The sequence below is a fragment of the Pleurodeles waltl genome, chromosome 2_1, assembly GCF_031143425.1.
Source record: "Pleurodeles waltl isolate 20211129_DDA chromosome 2_1, aPleWal1.hap1.20221129, whole genome shotgun sequence".
In the NCBI taxonomy this organism is placed as follows: Eukaryota; Metazoa; Chordata; class Amphibia; order Caudata; family Salamandridae; genus Pleurodeles; species Pleurodeles waltl.
The window spans coordinates 794,962,661-794,978,086 of NC_090438.1; positions in this window are offsets into that span (position 1 = coordinate 794,962,661).

Sequence of the window (15,426 nt, forward strand, 5' to 3'; positions counted from 1 at the left end):
AGAAATGTAAACTAGATGAGAAATATATGCATGACTATACTAATGCGCAAGATGAAATTTCTTTGAACGTTTTCTATCACGTGTTGAGTGAGTATGTTGAGACAATGGATGCAAAGGATTGTCTTGTATGTACACAGATTCCTTCATCAGTCGAGCAAGGAGTCACCATAGTCTTCCACTAACCTACGGAATGAGTTGTAGTCTGTTACTAACAAGGTTCTATAACCAGGAGTATATTCAGTATTTTTATTCTAATAATGATGTTGTGTTTTCCTTTGTCCCTATTTTATGATATTTGAGTAGGATAGCTAAGGATAATGACATAGTATTAGTTAGAGGATTCTTTGAACCTACTTTGACGTTTGGTACAGCTGATGCGCATAAAAATAATCTGACATGCTTGCTTACACCTTTAGAGAAGAGCTTCTTAGATCATACTGATGACAGAAGAAAGGCGCTGAAGGAGAAATTCGAAAAGGGCTTAGAGAAATGGACTTACAAGAATGATTATGCGTACACTGCAATTACAACACAAGGGAAATTAGCTTTGGATGCACTACATGTAGGGAAGCTTTGTATATAGAGGCCTAAGTCACGCACTGACACTTTGGGGGTCATTCCGACCCTGGCGGTCGGTGTCAAAAGCGGCGGCCAACCCGCCAACAGGCAGGCGGTAAAAAAAATTGAATTCTGACCCTGGCGGGAACCGCCAACACAGCCCGCCACTTTAACACTCCGACCGCCACGGTGGGGCAAACAAACAGCGCGGCGGTCACCGCCAACAGACAGGCGGCAGACAATGTACCGCCCACCCTATCACGCCCCACCAATCCGCCACCTTTTCCGGGGCGGGAGCCCCGCCGATAAAAACACGGCGGAAACAGACCACGAACAGGAAAACGCTCACCTCTATACACTCCACGAGGAATCTGGACAGCATGGAACCCAAATTAAACATCCTACCAGCGATTGTCTACCTGCTCCTCTACCAGGAGCACGAACGCCGCCGCAGGAGACAACAGTGAGTACTGCACATACGACACAGGGGAGGGGGGAGGAGAAAAGAGTACGGGCACACACATAAGCGACACCCCCCCCCCAAATCCCCACACACCAATGCAGAGCAACAAGTCAGATTTACACCCCCCAAACCCCCTGGAATAATTCAAAGACAAAATAAAATGATCATTAAAACTGAAGTATATTAAAGCATATTTGAACTTAAGTGAAATATGTGATTTTTAAAACAAATAAATCATAACATGAACAATGTATACTGAGTCCAAAAGTCCAGCACATATTGGCTACATGCCATTGTTCGTGGGCCAATGTGCATAGACACATGGGCAAAGCCCACACACGAGACCCGATTCCATTGGAGAGAACACTGCTGGGGCATCAGATAATAAAACCACAGGCACCTCAGGGGGAAGGGAAGGAGGGGCACCTCAGCCACATGAGTCCACGAGGCCAGATCCACGAGGGGCCTCCATGCCCACTGTACCATCCTGGGGAGTGCAAAGCCACAGTCTCTCAAGTCTCTACAGTGGGTGGATTGCCCACTGTACCATCCTGGGGAGTGCAAAGCCACAGTCTCACAAGTCTCTACAGTGGGTGGATTGCCCACTGTACCATCCTGGGGAGTGCAAAGCCACAGTCCATCTGGTGGATTACAGACTCCACTGGTTATAAAGGAGGCATGGTGCCCAGAGTGCTCCGTGAAGCCCTGCCCGACACAGATCCGGCCCTGCCAATGGGCCAGCGGTGCTTGAGATGAAGGGCCCAGCGGAGCGGTGCTGAGACGGCGGGGCCCAGCGGAGCGGTGCTTGAGATGAAGGGCCCAGCGGAGCGGTGCTGAGACGGCGGGGCCCAGCGGAGCGGTGATTGAGATGAAGGGCCCAGCGGAGTGGTGCTTGAGATAAAGGGCCCAGCGGAGCGGTGCTGAGACGGCGGGGCCCAGCGGAGCGGTGCTTGAGATGAAGGGCCCAGCGGAGCGGTGCTGAGACGGCGGGGCCCAGCGGAGCAGTGCTTGAGATGAAGGGCCCAGCGGAGCGGTGCTTGAGATGAAGGGCCCAGCGGAGCGGTGCTTGAGATGAAGGGCCCCGCGGAGCGGTGCCTGACAGGAGGGGCCCAGCGGAGCAGTGCTTGAGATGAAGGACCCAGCGGAGCGGTGCTGAGACGGCGGGCCCAGCGGAGCGGTGCTTGAGATGAAGGGCCCAGCGGAGCGGTGCTGAGACGGCAGGGCTCAGCGGAGCGGTGCTTGAGATGAAGGGCCCAGCGGAGCGGTGCTTGAGATGAAGGGCCCCAGCGGAGCGGTGCTGAGAAGACGGGGCCCAGCAGAGCGGTGCTTGAGATGAAGGACCCAGCGGAGCGGTGCATGAGATGAAGGGCCCAGCGGAGCGGTGCTTGAGATGAAGGGCCCAGCGGAACGGTGCCTGACAGGAGGGGCCCAGCGGAGCGGTGCTTGAGATGAAGGGCCCAGCAGAGCGGTGCTGAGAGGGCGGGGCCCAGCGGAGCGGTGCTTGAGATAAAGGGCCCAGCGGAGCGGTGCTTGAGATGAATGGGCCAGCGGAGCGGTGCCTGACAGGAGGGGCCCAGCAGAGCGGTGCTTGAGATGAAGGGCCCAGCGGAGCGGTGCTGAGAGGGCGGGGCCCAGCGGAGCGGTGCTTGAGATGAAGGGCCCAGCGGAGCAGTGCAGAGAGGGCGGGGCCCAGCGGAGCGGTGCTTGAGATGAAGGGCCCAGCGGACCGGTGCTGAGACGGCGGGGCCCAGCGGAGCGGTGCTTGAGATGAAGGGCCCAGCGGAGCGGTGCAGAGACGGCGGGGCCCAGCAGAGCGGTCCTTGAGATGAAGGGCCCAGCGGAGCGGTGCTTGAGATGAAGGGCCCAGCGGAGTGGTGCTTGAGATGAAGGGTCCAGCGGAGCGGTGCAGAGAGACGGCGGGCCCTGTTCAGCGGTGCTTCTCACGGCGGGCCCTGTTCAGCGGTGCTTCTCACGGCGGGGCCCTGTTCAGCGGTGCTTCTCACGGCGGGGCACTGTTCAGCGGTGCTTCACACGGCGGGCCCTGTTCAGCGGTGTTTCTCTTGTGTTCCTAGGGAACCAGATCTGGGCAATCATTCCCGCTCAGTCGCCATCCGACCTATTGCTTGCGGGGCCCTCCTGTGCTGGACTCCTGGGCCCGTGGGTGTCCTCCGTCACACCCCAAATGGGGCTGGTGGGGCCCTCCTGGGCAGCTCGCCTGCAGCCGGACTTCTTCGCCTTGCAGCCCTTGCCCTCCTTGGAAGAATCTCTGGGGCCCTTGCCTCCCTTGGAAGAATCTCTGGGGCCCTTGCCCTCCTTGGTAGAATCTCTGGGGCCCTTGCCTCCCTTGGTGGATGGGCCAGGTGACGGTGCAAGGCTGGTGTCCTTGGGGGCAGCCGTCTCAGGCCTGTGGCGCCGGCCCTTCCCTTTTTTGCTTCTTTTCTCAGGGGGTGGGCTGGCTGTCCCCTTGCTGCTGCCCGATGTTCCTGCACTAGGAGCTGGTGGACTCCAATAGCCCTGAACGATGGTCCGAGTAGGTGCAGGGCTTGTGGCGGCTGAGGTGCTGGTTGGAGTCTTACGAGATGGAGGGGGTGGGTCAGTTGTTGGAAAGAGGTCAAGGTTGGAAAGGAAAATCAATTTAGAAAGACAGGGACGGGTAGTTGTAGTGGGTATGGGAGTGGAGGAAGAGGATGTGGTTGTAGGAGAGTCAAGTGTGCTGTCTTTGGGTGCAGATGCTTGTGACGGAGGCTGTCGTGAGGTGGATGGCTGTTGGGTGGGTGGCTGCCTGCGTTTGTGTGGTTTGGAAGAGGGGGTGACAGACACACTGGGAGAGGACACAGGGGACGTGTAAATGGTAGTGGGGGTGGTGACTGCACGTGTGCGGACTGTTCTGGTGGGTGTGGTGGTGATGGACGCACTGGCTGATGGTGGTGTGCATGCAGGTGTGAGTGGAGACGTCACAGGGAGGGAGGAGGGAGACGAGGAGGAAGGGGACACAGTGGAGGCAGTGGGTGTTGCTGTGTCTGCATGTGGATGTTGCTTGGGTGAATGCTTGTGTGATCTGTGGTGCTTATGTCAGGATGAGCTGCCCTTGGGTGTTGATGTGTGTGCAGGCTGGTCTGTAGGTGTGTCTGGGATAGGCAGAGTAACAGGGGAGTGGGACTGGGTGTCAAAGCCCAGCTCACCTGAGTTCTTGTTCAGTTCTGATGGAGGTTGAAGACAATCCGACCCCACCCTGAAACTGCTTGTTCCAGCACACTAGTTTTTAAAACAGTGCACTAAGAACAGAAGCTCAAGGGAAGGGGGGAAGTGGATAAAATAAAAAAGAGAGACAACACCGTTCTTGCGTTTCCACTGTTGAAGTGCTGCACAAATCTGCGGCCCTTTCTGACTTCTGTAGAAACTGGTGCCTAATGAAACATAAACAAAGAACAGATAAGTGCAACCTATTCCTAAATGGGTTCCTGACTATCCCTTTATTTATTAGAAATTCTCTTCTAAAAGTACCTCTTGGATCCTGGTCTCTAGTTTCCAGGTTTGGAATGTGTTACTGCTCTGGGATGTGTTTTCTATTACTGTAAAGCTTCTAAAACATTAAACAAATACCGTTATCAGAATTACCAATATCAACCATTCATCATAATATAACTAAAGCCTAAATTCCCAATAGCAGACTCACTTTTCCCATATTTCCAGAATCTTTTATAAAACAAATACTGTACTTTTACATCAAAATACAGCATGTAATTTGTGCAAGTCCTTGATTTACTGTTTGCCTTGCTGTTAATGGTTTCCACTGTTCGATTCTTAAAAGTTCCATGAAAAAAAACAATGTTTGCTTCAAAAAGTTCTGCAAAATATTCTTGTAACAAAGAGTTTGAATCACAATGTTCGTGGAAGGTATTTCGTTTCAAATTGTCTATACACGAATCCAGAAATTGTTGTCAAAGTTCTTTCAGGTAATAAAAGGTTTTGCACTTACTTGTTGCTGGCTAGAGATACTGATCAGTCTAACCTTGTCTTCTTTCTCTTTTGCAGGTTACTCATAGGAGAGAGGCTGAAGCAAGGAGGAACCGGAAACCGGAAGAAGGAAGAGCCAGAAGCTGCGCCCATTGAAGTCAATGAAAGTCTGTAAAGAGCAGGAGTGCCAGTGCCGAGGGATCTGTTCTCAGGTAAGCGGGAGGTAGACGAGCACAAGCACTGGGTGAGGCTCGGGGGATGCCTTTTATAGACAGGGCTGGGTGTGGTTTGAAGGGCTGGGTGTGGTCCTCACATGCTGCACATGTTCTTGGAAGGTGTGCAGAGCTGGGTGTGGTTTGAAGAGCTGGGTGTGGTCCTCACATGCTGCACATGTTCTTGAAAGGTGTGCAGAGTTTCAGTTACTATACAAATGAGTTGGATTAACACATGGCCTAGGGAGGAGTATTTTAAAGAAGCCTTGGTAAAAGCAAGGCCCAATGTGTAAACAAAACAGCACATTAAACAACATACACAGAAGCCTAGGGGGGGGGAGGTGAGATAACAAGAAAGGCTTTCAATAGTAAGTTTAAAAGGGAGCTATTACAGAACCCACTAGTGCAGTGAGAGGGGACATGCTCTTTGCTGTGTACAAACCCTAACACTGGGTTGAGGAGGTTGGAGGGGGGAGGCTAGAGACAGGGACAATTGCTGCCGTCAGTGCTGAGGCCAGCGCGTTGAACGATCGCTGATGGGCAGCCTGACCCGAATGAATGCCCTCCAGGTATGCATTGCTCCGATGCACCTCCCTTTCTACCCCCTGGATGGCATTCAAAAGGGTAGACTGCCCAACAATGAGCGTCTGGAGGAGGTCAATGATCTCCGCACTGAGGGCAGAAGGGGTAACTGGGGCAGGACCTGAGGTGCCAGGGGCGAAGGAGATGCCCGGCTTCCTGGCCGAGCGGGCACGGGGCGAAAGCTGAGGGGCTGCTGGGAGGGCGGAGCTGGTGCGCTGGGTGGCGGCTGTACCTGTTGTTGCGGTGGGCACGGATGTTGCCGCCACCACAAGGGAGATCCCTTCCGAGGACGTGTCGGTGTCGCTGACGTCTCCACGGGTCCCCGTTGTGGAGCCCCCATCGCCCTCCGTCTCACTGGTTAACTCGGAGTCGGTTGCAGGGCCCTCCGGGGCCATGTGAGATGCAGCTCCCTCGTGCACCGATGCCACTGCTCCTCCGCCTGATGATGCTAATGCACACATGAACAGGAAAACCAAAAAAAGGGAGGGGGGAGAAGAAAGGAAGACATGTTGAGTGCATGCATTGGCGGCACCGTTGGCGGAGAGGACAGACACAGGAGCCCCTGCACTACGCCGCGCACTCGGGGTACACTATTCAATGATAGTGACTTTGCCTACAAGTCTATGGACGACAAATGCACACATAGGTGAGCCCAGGCCATGGATGGCTGTACTTAGCACCCTACAGAGGTAGGTGGCGGGGGCAAAGGGCCATGTCTAACGGAGGGGCCTAGCCTACAGAAACCGCCCTGGCCTAGAGCTAGCCACAGCCCTCCTCCCCCACCCAGACGCCTCCACTGTGCGCTAATATAGCGGAATGTGCTGATACTCACCCCCTTCTGTCTGCTGTGATGTCCTCAGGCGCCCATCCAAATCGGGGTAGGCCACCAACAGGATCCTGGACATCAGGGGGTTCAATTGACGACTGGCACCCCTCCTACGTTGGGAGGCCATCCCCAGCAGAGCCTCGGCGGTCTTTCTGCTCCCGCGGCGGATGTCCTCCCACCTCTTGCGGCAGTGGGTGCCCCGTCTGTTGTGGACCCCCAGGGCCCGGACGTCCTTGGCGATGGCACGCCAAATGTCGATCTTCTGATGGGCGCTGACCTATGTGACATGTACAGGGTTGAAAAATAAATATCATCACTTTTCTGCATGGTCGATGTGCGCGGCCCACCCTCCCCAACCTTGCCATGTGGCACATGCTCTCATCTGTCGTGCGTTGCACTCCTCATTCGCTCCCCTCCCCACCATCTTACATCCACCCCACTCAACACAGGCATAGCCCATACTACGTGCTCCCAGTGTACTTACCTGTTGGTCTGGAGGACCGTAGAGTAGCGCATACTGGGGGAGGACCCCATCAACAAGTTTATCCAATTCCTCAGATGTGAAGGCAGGGGCCCTTTCCCCAGTCGCAGCAGCCATTGTCTCTTCCAGACCGAGTTCACAGCAGCACTTGCAGTATAGGTCCTCTCCTGTGGATGATCAGGTCTCGAGTGATTAAGCAAGTAGAAAATGGCGGTCACGCCTGCGGCGGTGCGTACCGCGGCGGTGCGTACCGCGACCGCCGGTGCACATCGTCATTGGCTCCTGAGACCCATAGGGTTCAATGTTAACCAATGCTGCTTTGCGCCGCGGTCTTCGACCGCCTACCGCCACGGTGTGCCACTCCAGCGCATTGACCTCACATCCCATTGTCACACTTCACAGGTCAGGCAGCCGCCATTTCAAGGGCCCACATGGCTTAATTTCTACTGCGTCATACAAGCCATTCAATGAATAGCGAATCGTGTTTTGTGCAAGCTGTGGTTACGTACCTGTGGGTTGCTTGACTCTGTGCTCCATGTTGTCCTTCCTAGGCACCGTCCGCTGGGACTTGCGAGGAGATGGAGGAATGTTCCCGTGTACAGACCGCTGGTGGACCTGTCGACAATGGAAGAACGACATGTCATACTGACATACAGACTTGACCGAGCCACTATACATGAACTGTGTGCCCAGCTGGAGCCAGACCTGATGTCCCCCATTCGCCAACCCACAGGGTTCCCCCTCTGGTGCAGGTGCTGTCAGTACTCCATGTTTTGGCAAGTGGATCATTCCAAACAACAGTGGCCATATCATCAGGGATGTCTCAGCCTATGTTTTCTAAGGTTTTGTCCAGAGTGTTGTCTGCCCTGATGAAATACATGCGGAGCTACATTGTTTTCCCTGAGGTGGGAGATTTGGCTACAGTGAAGGGTGATTTCTATGCCCTTGGACATATCCCCAACATCATTGGTGCCATTGATGGGACCCATGTGGCCTTGGTTCCCCCCAGTGGAAGTGAGCAGGTGTACAGGAACAGAAAAAGTTATCATTCTATGAATGTCCAGGTGGTCTGTTTGGCTGACCAGTACATCTCCCATGTAAATGCCAAGTTCCCTGGGTCAGTGCATGACGCGTACATCATGCGAAATAGCAGCATCCCTTATGTGATGGAACAGCTACAGAGACACCGTGTGTGGCTAATAGGTGACTCTGGTTACCCCAACCTGTCGTGGCTACTGACCCCAGTGAGGAATCCCAGGACAAGGGCAGAGGAACATTACAATGAGGCCCATGGGCGAACTAGGAGGATTATAGAAAGAACCTTCGGCCTCCTGAAGGCCAGGTTTAGGTGCCTGCATATGACAGGGGGATCCCTAATGTACTCACCAAAGAAGGTGTGCCATATCATCGTGGCCTGCTGTATGCTTCACAACCTGGCTTTGCGACGCCAGGTGCCTTTCCAGCAGGAGGATGGTCCAGATGGTGGTGTAGAAGCAGCTGTGGAGCCTGTGGAGAGTGAAGAGGAGGAGGACGACGGGGATGACACAGACAACAGGGACACAGTGATACAACAGTATTTTCAGTAGCACACAGGTACGAATCAACCACGCCATTTTACATTTACTTAAAGTCTCCTGCCTCTCTACTGTCTGAGTTCCCCCCCAGTTCCTGTTAACTGAGTTGTGACTTTCCCTTCCGTTTTCAGAGCTGTGGGCCCCACTGCGTGACCTCTGCTTTGTTTGCCCATGGACTACAGCTGTGTGACAGTGGTACGTTGTCATCACAATGTAACTGAACATTTTGGCACCGTTATGTCTAATACATTTGTTCAAAATACAAGCAGACTCTAGATTTTTTTAGTGCAAGAAGTGATTTAATTAAAGTGCTAAATTTAAGGAACATGATTGTAAAACGGGGATGGGTGATGGTGGAGTAATGTCCATGGCAGAGTCCAGTTCTCAGTCGCACAGGTGCATTGTCCATATGCCTGTGGAAAGATGGAGCAGGGGCAGTTCAAGGTTGGACAGGGTGACAATGTGGGACAGTGGGATGACATCAGGGGGTATCGTTTGCTGGCGGGGGTCTTGCAATCCTACTCTGTCTTCTTGTGAGATCTCAGGTTCCGCTTGCGGGGTGGTTCTTCTTCTGCAGGAGGTGGGGTTCTGGTGGCCTGTCGTTGTGTCGAGGCCTCCTGTCCACTAGCGCCGGCGGAGGTGGTAGGTTGTTCCTGGTCCAGGCTAGTGACAGGGGCCCTTTGTGGTGCCACATGGTCCCGCAATGTGGTGACTATCTGGGTTAGGGCCAGGACGATGGTCCCCATTGTGGAACTAATGTTCCTCAGTTCCTCTCTGAACCCCATGTACTGTTGCTCCTGCATGACCTGGATCTCCTGGAACCTGGCCAGTACCGTCGCCATCGTCTCCTGGGAGTGGTGGTATGCTCCCATTATGGAGGAGAGGGCCTCTTGGAGAGTCGGTTCCCTGGGCCTGTCTCCCCCCTGTCGCACAGCAGCCCTCCCAGTTCCCCTGTTTCCCTGGGCCTCTGTCCCCTGGACGGTGTGCCCACTGCCCCCAGGTCCCTGTTGTTGTTGGGGTGGTGGGTCAACCTGGGTGCCCTGTAGTGGTGGACTCACTGCTGATTGACGTGTCCTGGAGACAGAGGCATGGGCCCGCTGGGTGGGAGCTGTGCTGGTGTTCCCAGAGGGGGTTAGGTCTGGTGTAGCCTGTGGCTGTCTGTGGAGAAATGACTGTCCCGAGGTCCCCGATGGGCCGGGCTGGTCATCAGGGTCCAGGGAGACAGAGCTGCTGTCATCACTGGGGGCCTCTTCTGGGGGTGGGATGGACATCTCTGGACCCTCCGTGGCGGTGTGGTGGCGTTCGGGTCCTGCAGGGGTATAAGAGTATGGTTATTGCTTCTGTGTGTGGCATTTCGTGTAATGGGTGGGTGGCCGTGTCCCCCAGTGCTGGCATTCCCTTGTGGGGGCTTTTGTGACGGTGGCTTGTGGGGGTGATGGGTGATTGCAGTGGGCATGCTTTGGGGATGGGTGTCCATGCTTTGGGGACGCACGCAGGACTAGGTTTTGGGATGGGTGGGATGTGATGGTAAGCCATTTGCAAGGAGTTGGTGCGATGGGGGTGAGGGTGGGGGTATGATTTGGCATGCAGGTGGGGTGGGGGGAATGGAGTAGTGAAGATTTGACTTACCAGGGTCCATTCCTTCGCCTACTCCTGCGAGGCCCTCAGGATGCAGTATGTGCAAGACTTCCTCCTCCCATGCTGTGAATTCTGGGGGAGTAGGTGGGGGTCCGCCGCCAGTCCGCTGTACCGCGATGTTGTGCCTTGATACCATGGAACGCACCTTCCCCCGTAGGTCGTTCCACCGCTTCCTGATGTCGTCCCGATTGCGTGGATGCTGTCCCACAGCGTTGACCCTGTCCACTATTCTGCTCCATAGCTCCATCCGCATAGCTCCATCTTCCTGGCAATGGTGGTGTGCTGCACCTGTGCCCTGAAGAGCTGGGGCTCTACACGAACTATTTCCTCCACCATGACCCTGAGTCTGCGTCAGAGAACCTGAGGTGTCTTTGGGGTGCCATGGGGTGGTGTGGATGAGGTGAGGGGTGGCGTATGTGTTGTAGAGTGTGGTGAGTGTGGTGGTGTATGGTGTTTTGTGCGTGGATGTGGTGTGGGTGATGTTGTGATTTGCCTCTGTGTGATGGTGTACTCTATGCTGTGCTCTCTGTCTCTGTCCTTCAGTCGCAATTGTGGTCGTAGGGGTTTGTGGGTGATGTGGGTGTGTGTTTTATATTTAATTGGGTGTGTGGGAGTGGTGTGTGTATGTGTCTCAGGGGTGTGTATTTTGAATTATCCAATGTTGTAGTGTTTTGTAAAGGTGTGTGTATTTTGACCGCGGCGGTGTACCGCCAATGGAATACCTCTGTTGAAAGACCGCTGCGGGGATTTGTGGGTCGGAATGGCATGGGCGTATTTCTGTTGGCGTGACGGTGGAGGTTTGGTCATCGCCAGTCTCCCGCTGACCTTTGGTGTGGCGGACTTTTGTGGATGTCGGGTTTTTGGCGGTTTGCCAGTTGCGGGTCAGAATGACCGTGGCGGTGTTATGGCGGCCTTCTGGCCGGCGGTAAGCGCCTTTTACCGCCGAGGTCAGAATGACCCCCTTTATTTGCAGGTATGAGTGTATGTAGGCATGTGTTTCTGTTTCAGAGTAAATGGACATTTATGTTGAATGGGCAGGACCCTGCGATTTCAGGGACCTATTATATTTGTGAACTTAATGCTTATTACCATATCCCAAGAGGATTTTATGGGACATGTTATTTGGGGATAGGCTTCCCAAAGACTTACCAGATGGAGGATTTGAAAAAGTTTCCAAAAGTGACTGAATTACATCATAAGAGACGGAGGAGGGAGTCCTCTTCTGCGATAGTGGGACATATAGTTGGTGTGGTGATTCCTTCAGTGAGAGTCATCCTGAATTCAATCAAGATTAAAAAATGTTCTTCTTTTGTCGATAACATGCTGACAAATTTTTCAGGGGCTATACTCCTGATAGATACTGACTTAGCTGCGGATAGACCTATGACTCTTCAAAATCGTCTTGCTTTAGACATTCTTTTAAGCAAAGTATGGCGGAGGCTGCAAAATGTTTAACTAGGCATTGTTGCTCATACATCCCTAACAATACTAAAGAGATAAGAGACTTAGGTCCAGATGTAGCAAGCATTTTGCATGGTGCAAACTGCGAAAATCGCAGTTTGCGCCATGCAAAATGCTCTTCGCGATGTTCATTCACAATTTGCGAGTCGGTACCGACTCACAAATTGTGAATGCGACTCGCAAATAGGAAGGGGTGTCCTTTGCGGTTGCAAAGCAATTCGCAGTTACCACCAGTGTCACACTGGTGGTAACGCATTCGCAAAAGGGAAGGGGTCCACATAATTTATAGGGAAAATTCAAGGAGAAGACACAGTTTTGAAGAAATAGAATTATAAAATTGTAGATGGTAAATTAGTGTGATGACACATTTAGTCATCAGAGGAAGGATGCTGAAGCAGATGTCTTAATTAGATATTATTAATGAGTGTTTATGTGTTTTGAATAATGACTTATGTAGAAAATGAATAACGTAGAGAAAACGTTTGAAAAAGTGACCTCGAAGAATGGCCACCAGTGTTCACGAAATGTACTAATTGATGGTATGACATTTTTGAAAATGTACTAGATTAATGTATTAATATGTCATATCAAGGATTATGAAGTACGTTCTAGCTTATTCATTGTAGGCCTTAACTTAGTGAGTGTCTTGGACTAGTTGGCAGGTCCCATTCAGAAGCTGTATTTCTTAGCGTCTAATAAAATTGCTGACAAAGTGAACTAATTGTGAAATGTTCATTGTCTTGTCGAAAGTACTTAGCAGAAGCTTTCCATGACCACCAACTAACAGGAGTCAGTGGCCCTCATTATGAACATGGAGGTAAACACTGCTCCGCCGACGGTGGCTGTAACTACCGCCAACAGTCAGGTGGTATGGACCGCCAAATAAGGAACCACCTGAAAAACAGGCAGCCCGAAAACCACTCACCGCAAGCAGAGGAGTGCCGAAAACAACTGCAGAGGCCACCCACTGGCTGACAGAAAGGCCCTACCTGCCCATCAAATAATGAAGCACTCGACTGCCGTCAGTTCTAAAGCCAGGTGGAAACAAACCAAATAAAAGGAAACACTCACCGTAGGCACACACAACACACCGACGCAGACATGGATAGAGAGTTGCAAATCATGCAAGCCCTGCTCCTTGCCATATACCTTCACGACCGAGACTGCCAACGAAGACAACAATGGTAAGTACCGCAACCTACTAAACAAGGGAAGGAGGTGGGCACATTTAGGGACGAGACGGGGTTTGCCAGTGGGTTTGAATAGGTCAACAAGGGATAGGAAAAGTTTTTTAGGGGCAATCGGGGTGGACCTGGAGGAAGGCGTGGAAATGGAGGTAGAAGGAGTAGTCGTGACAGGTGTAGGTGTGCGTGACGTGGGTGCAGGTGACTGTACAGTATGCTGAGTTGTGGTGGATGTGTGTTGGGTGGGTGTTTTGGAGCGTTTGAGTGTCTTGTGGGGAGTGGGTGGACACAGTGGGACAAGACAGGCTGACAGTGTAAATGTATGTAGTCTGTGTGTCTGCAATTTTAGTGAGTGTGCTGCACGTGTCAACCAAAGTCGTTGTGGTGAGTGCAGGTGTGGTGTCTGGGGTGCACGAATGGATGTTTGATGTTGTGGTGACTGCAAGAATGGGGTCAGCAACAGTGAATGAGGGTGCAGTGCCTGTGAGTGTGCATGCAGAGGTGACAGACAGGGAGGCAGAACAGGTGGACACACTGGGGGATGTAGATGTTGGGGTTTGTGCCTTTGTATGTTGGCTGTGTATACGCCCGTGGTGGGAAGTGTGGTGCTTGTATTTTCCAGTGTGCTTCTTGTGTGTTGAGGTGTATGCATGGCTGTCAGAATGTGTGCTTGGGACGGGTGAAGGGAGTGGGGCGTTGGAAGGGGTAGAGGTCGTTGGAGGGGAGATGGAATGACCAGGGACACTAGATGCCGTCATAGAGGAGGCCAGAGCCTGAAAAGATCTCTGTAAGCCAGACACGGCACTGTGAATGCCATCCAGGTAGGCATTGGTCTGCTGCACATCTGATGCTAGCCCCTGGATGGCATTGATGATGGTTGTCTGCCCTACAGAGATTGTCAATAGCCTCCTCCGTGAGGGCAGCAGGGCTGTCTGGGGCAGGGAATGAGGTGCATGGGGGCAAAGGTGACGCCCACACTTCTGGGTGAGCAGGCACAGGCAACTCGGTGGGGAGCATATGAGAGGGCGGTGATGGTATGGGGTGTGGCGGAAAATGACACAGAATGGGTGGGCCCACTAGGGTCCACCAGGGAGCTCCCATCGGAGGAGGTATCAGAGTCACTACCTCTAGTGGTAGTTTCCTCCCCCATGGTACTCCCCTCGCCCTCCAACCCACTGGTCCCCTTGGCGTCGCTCGATTCTGCCTTTGTGGAACCGTGGGCCGCTGCATCCCCACTCACCGGTGCCTCAGCTCCCTCACAAGATGATGCTGATGTACACAGACAACACAAGAGAGCAGGGATGGGGAGGAAAAACAGGAGAGACACTTGAAAATAGCTGAATGGAGGTACATAACTGGGTCACACATACAGCCACCCTGCAAATATTCCACCATGCAGCACCTACCGCTATATACATGGCTATGCCCCTGACTAGTGGCCAGAACCCTGCTCTACAGCCATTCCCTACATCACTGAAGGACCTGAAGTACTGCAGACCTGACCCTTATAGCCCTGCTCCCCATGGGGGCCAATATGTAAAAAGACATCAGTCAGAGTCTCTGCCACTAGACAGCATACATACCACAGCACACTCATACATCCATCAAGGAGGCATATGATGGTTTTGGTCCTCACCCCCTTGTGTCTGCTGTGCAGCCTTCAAGTGCCGATCCAGGTCCCGATACACCACTGCCAGAATGCGGGGCACTATGGGGGTCAGTGGCCGCCAGGCACCCCTTCCTCATTGGGAGGACTTCCCCAGCTGGGCCTCGCAGGTCTTCCTCGCCCAGCGCCGCAGGTTCTCCCACCGCTTCCTGCAGTGGGTACTCCACAGGTTGTAGACCCCCAGGGTCCACACCTCCCTGGCGATGGCATGCCAGAGTCCCCTCTTCTGATAGGTGCTGACCTGTATAGGACAAACAGAAAAAGGAACACAGAGGTCAGACTATGGCCATTACATACTGCTGGCTATACATCCCCTATAGGACTGACACTCACAACAGCATAACAGGACCTCACACCCGCAGCCTGTCATGAATCCCATGACTGTACAGTGTCAAACATGCACACATGTTTACAGGTATTTACCACCATTACACACATCCATGCCCCCCAATCCACCTACTCACCTGTACCTCTAGTCGACCGTGGAACTTGGCGTACAGGGGCAGGACCCCTTCCACGAGTTTGTCCGGTTCCTCGCTGGTGAAGGCCGTGGCCCTTTCCCCTGCCTCTCATGCCATTTCCAGGACCAAAGGCAGGACACAGCAGCACACTCAGTGGAGTACCTGCATGCACATAATCCGGGAGTCAAGTGAAGTTTGGGTGACGAGATGGCATACACCCTGTGGCGGTGTGTACCGTCACCACCGGCGGCAATCATGATACCCTAAAAATCCCCATTGACAACCATGTTAACCAATGAATGATCGCACAGCGGTAAACACCACCTTACGCTATTACGACAACCGCTAGCGGTATGAGGTCAC